The sequence below is a fragment of the Rhinolophus sinicus genome, linkage group LG14 (genome assembly GCF_036562045.2).
Source record: "Rhinolophus sinicus isolate RSC01 linkage group LG14, ASM3656204v1, whole genome shotgun sequence".
In the NCBI taxonomy this organism is placed as follows: Eukaryota; Metazoa; Chordata; class Mammalia; order Chiroptera; family Rhinolophidae; genus Rhinolophus; species Rhinolophus sinicus.
Window position 1 is genome coordinate 29951684 of NC_133763.1, and position 4840 is coordinate 29956523.

At 38.9% G+C, this 4840-nt stretch overlaps 1 pseudogene; it reads right to left on the reverse strand.

Moving 5' to 3' along the window:
• Positions 1-3635: 3635 nt before the first annotated feature.
• Positions 3636-4567, reverse strand: LOC109457971 (olfactory receptor 10Z1; annotated as a pseudogene).
• Between the last annotated feature and the right edge of the window lie 273 nt (positions 4568-4840).

Below are 4840 nucleotides of genomic sequence, written 5' to 3' on the forward strand. Positions count from 1 at the left end.
GTGTTCATAAATATCTAAACCATCTGATTATGAATTACCAAAAGTGGTTACAGTTGAAAAAAAAAGCAAAGTCCAATAAAACATCAAAAATAAGTATCATTTAATATCATATTTACCAAGTATGGAGATTCTAAAAAATGTGGCTTGTAATAACCAAAGGCAAAGGTGAGCATGGTTCCATTCTTCCCTCAACACCTACAAAGCATCTGCAAGGCCTAAATCAGATTATTAGACATATGGTGGGTCAAGAAATGCTCTTAATTTGCAAACAACCATTAACACCATCTTATAAAAGAGATTGGGTAGTACAGAGGCTAGAAAAGATAATATTTATCTGAAGAATCAACAAAATGCCATAAGAAGATAGCATTGTCAGAGTTACATACTTGTACAGCTCCTTCTAAAATAAGATTCTGGCCACCTGTGCACTCAAGCAAAGCATGGTAATATGGGAATCAGCATTCATAACTTAATTGGGGAATATAAATATTCAACATAATATTGTAACACTTAGAAGTTATATCAGATTTCCCTCTTCATTTCAAGGTTAAGTTTCCCCTAATTGATACTCATCTTTTCTTGACCTTCTGTTCACTTACTTTAAATTGGAATCCCTGACTTATTCTTACTAATTCTCTACTATACAACTTATAGATCGGAGCCTGCCTCCGAGTCCCTGCCATATGGCCATATCTCTGATTTTCTTTCATTATTCCTACTGCTTGGTTAGGTCTCCAACTCTTCCACTCCTACAGAATACTCCCTTTTATTTTTTATGTTCTGTCTGATACCAAACATTTGCTTGGAAGCCATCTGATTCTTCATTCCTATAGCTTGGCCCATTTCCCAGTATTTAATCCTCTCAAATCTCTGGATGTAGGTCCATATTCCTACCTTCTCCAGTCAGACACTGTGCCAGATAACACTTTACTATTCTTTTCCTGGTTATATTATGAAATATAAGATGCTGGACACTGCTGCACAGGTAAGCAATAAATAAGCTACCCTTAAGTGATACTGTCTAGAATCTTCAAATAGTAATAGATGGTTATATTGAGTGCTTTATGTATGGCAGACTCTGATCTAAAGATTTTATATTAATCTTTACCAAAAATCCCTATAAAATAGATACTGTTACCATTTCATTTTTCAAGTGAGAAAATGGAGGCACAAAAATGTTAAGAAACTTTTCCTAGGCCACACATCTAAACAGTGGCAAAACTAGGCTTTAAATGCAGGAAGTCTGATTCCAAAATCTCTGGTCTTAATTGTCTCTTTAAAAGACCATGAATTGGGCATATCTGGTCATGTTCACATCAAAGGAACCTCTGTTTCCCTGTGTGTACATGTGTGTACCTGAAAGGAGGGTTTATTCTTTTTGAGCACATTGTCATGTTCTCAATCAAAGGCAGGAATTTGAATCACTATATGGAAATTTTGTGAACTATTTCTGCCTGTTCTCACCACAAATCAATTGTGTCAAGGTCTATAGTGATTGGCTCCTAGAAACATCTCTTCTGAAAAATCCCACCAGATGATTTTTATACCCTTTCATCCTTAAGACTCATGCTTTTGAAACTTAGATAGAACTTTGAGTATTAATTAGCAATTCTTGGAACATCATTAACCACCATTGCACAGAGTACATTTAGTGAATGTTATGCTAGATGGACTGAATAGATTTTGGAAATTAATTTTCTCAAAAGCCTTAGTGCAATGAAGGATTACTTCTAGCTTATAGTGAAAAGCATTCTGGAGTACATAGCCTTTTTCCCCTCACACATGCCCTTTCTGCCATCTAATTTAAATACTTCTCTACAATCTGTTCTCTTACCTAGGGTCTAGCTTCCTTCTTCCCAAATTTAGTTTCCATCAAATTCTAACTAGAGAAATTGTTTTTTCCCTGAGACCATGGAAAAATATGAATTTCTATCTGAAAAAAAATTTTCCCAATATAAGTTCTCCCCTATCTCTCAAGTCTTATCCTATTTCTAACTCATTGCTAAATCATATGAATTCTACAGTTTCAAAATCTGTTATGTTTGTAAATTCCTTCGGTTTCCAACACCACTCATCATGTTATGGTCTCTTTGCCTTTCTTTAGCATGATGACAATGGAGTTCTTACTGATCTCCTTCCCTCTGTTTTCTCCCTGCTGAGATCCATCTTTGTCTCTGCTGCTGGATTAATCTTGCTAAGTCATTTCCCAGAGGCCACTCTACTCTTTGCTCAAAATTTTACTGTGTCTTATCTCCCACTGCCAAAAGGATCAAATCTGAAGCAGGGTATCCAAACTGCTGTCCACGAAGAAGTCTTAACCCAAGCTAACTTATCAGAATCATTTGTGAGACATTTTTAGTCCCTCTGGACACTCTGAAACAAGCATATATTGTCTTTCCACTGACACTTTAGTTATTCTGCTTTTTCTTCTTAAAATATACTTTCTTCCCACTTACTGTGTTCAAAACTCACCCATCCTTTAGGACCATGTTTAAGTACTATCTTAGAAATGAAACCTTCTCTGATCTCCACCAAGAATAACCTCTCCCTAAATAAAGCTAGTGTCACTTGGCATTATCAATAGTAGCAGCTGACATTCATTGGAAAATTATTATTATCCAGGTATTGTGCTAAATTATTTACATGCATGATCCTGCTTAGTCAACAATGCAAAACTATGAAGTTGCAACCATTTTACAGATGAGGACGTTGAAGCTGAGAAAGCTTAAGTAATTTACCCAGGATCACACAGTAAGTTTCAGAGCCTGTATTCAAACTCCTACCTGAAAGCTGCAAGAATTAATTACAGCTTTACTTATCCCTAAGACTGTCTGGCACCACGCATAACATACTGTAGGTGGAAAGTGAAATAGGCACAGTACGGTGATTCCGTCAGAGATAGTATCCATGCTAGGGTGTGGTCCAAGTGAGGAGGTCCTTGACACCCAAGATTATGAGGCCATTAGAGAGCAACAAAAATTATCAAAAGAAATAGGGGACAAATATATTTTCTGAAATAAAATATACCCAAATAGGAGAACCAATGAAAAGGAAGAGGGCAAAGTAATGAGCCAGAGATAGAGAGGATACTATATAAAAAGATGAAAGACATCCAGTGGTAGCAAGAGAAAATAACCTACCTTTTCATTTAGCAAACCATTTAAACTAAATGTCAAACTGATAGTCACTGAGTTTCAGATCTTGGAAGAATATTATATGTTGAATAGTCTAATTATGTAATTATTTTAGAAATCTCTACAGGATCCCTGATAGGGTCTCAGCCAATTCTGTTTTGAACTTGAGCACTCTAAACTCCTCTCATCTTGCTCAGATCAGTTAGAAATTTCTTAATGAGTTGGGTTTCAGTAAGTAGGGGTGGCATCTATTAGGCTGAAAGTAAAAATTCAGATTCTGAGCTCAGTGTGAGTTAAGCACAATGAATAGAGCTGGAAACCTTGCCTCTGCATCTCTTTGCAACCCTAAGGGAAGTGCAGGAGGAGGCAGGTGGAACTCTTCCAGGGTCTTGATGGTATAACAGCTTTGGTATGAGGCCCTGAATACCTGGCCCATTGTCCTGGGTACATGGTCTATGTCCAATCTATGTAGAGGAGATGGTCCCTCTGGGGTAGCCTTTATCATTTACCCAGTAATCTCCCTTGGAAAATGCTTCTCAGAGCTGTCTGCACAGCCTGGTTCCTTAGACTATATACAATGAGGTTGAGGAGAGGGATCACCACAGTATGGGTGACAGCAATAAGCTGATCATGCTCAAGAGAGTAACTGGATTTGGGTTGCAAGTATATGAAGGAGGCACAGCCATAATGAACAATGACCACTGTGAGGTGTAAGGCACATGTGGAGAAGGCCTTCTGTCCCTCCATGGAGGGGATCCTCAGCATTGCTGCCAACATGTAGGCATATATAATGGTAATGAAGGAAAAGGAGACCAGGAGGACCAGCAAGCTGAGGATGCAGATCCCAGTTCACTCAGGCCTGTATCCCCACAGGCCAGGCTTAGCACCAGTGACATGTCACAAAAAAAGTGCTGGATCTCATGGGAGCTGCAGAATTGGAGGGGAAAATAACTAGTGTCATTCCCAAACCAAGAGATATCCACTCAGGAAGGAGATGTCAACCAACTGGTACAGAATGTAGGATTTACGTGGCTGGCATAGTGCAGTGGGGCACAGATGGCCACATATCTGTCAAAGCCCATGACAGCCAGAAGGAAGTAATTGGTACAAGCCCACAAGGCAGAGAAGAACATATGGGCAGCACAGCCCACATAGGAGATGGCCTGATCACCCATGACCAAGCCAGAGAGCATCCTGGGGATGATGCCCAAGGTGTAAACTGTTTCAGATAAAGATAGGAAAGAAAAGAAGAAGTACATCGGGGTGTGAAGATGGCAATCCAGCCAGATGACTTTGATAATGAAGATATTGCTGGTCAAGGTGACAAGATACAGAGAGAGGAACAATGCAAAGAGCAGGAATTGCAGCTCCCCAAAGCTGGAGGAGCCCAGGAAGACAAAGCCCTTCCAGGAGTTTGCATTGGTCTGGCCCATTCTGAGTGACATCTTTGATAGGTTTGCTGATTCCTTCCACCTTGTCAGTAGATGCCTAGTTTCTTTGGAAGGCAGGATGATGTGGATTGTTATTCTTTGTTCCTGTTGTAACTCAAAAAAGAATTTCTGATTTAGACAGCAAGCAAACTTCAGAAAGTTATTTGTTACATTAGAGATACAGAGTTATGGATCCATTCTCTCATACAAATATGTGCATACACACAAAGATGCACAATTATGCAGATATATGCTTGCAAACACATACATGTACAT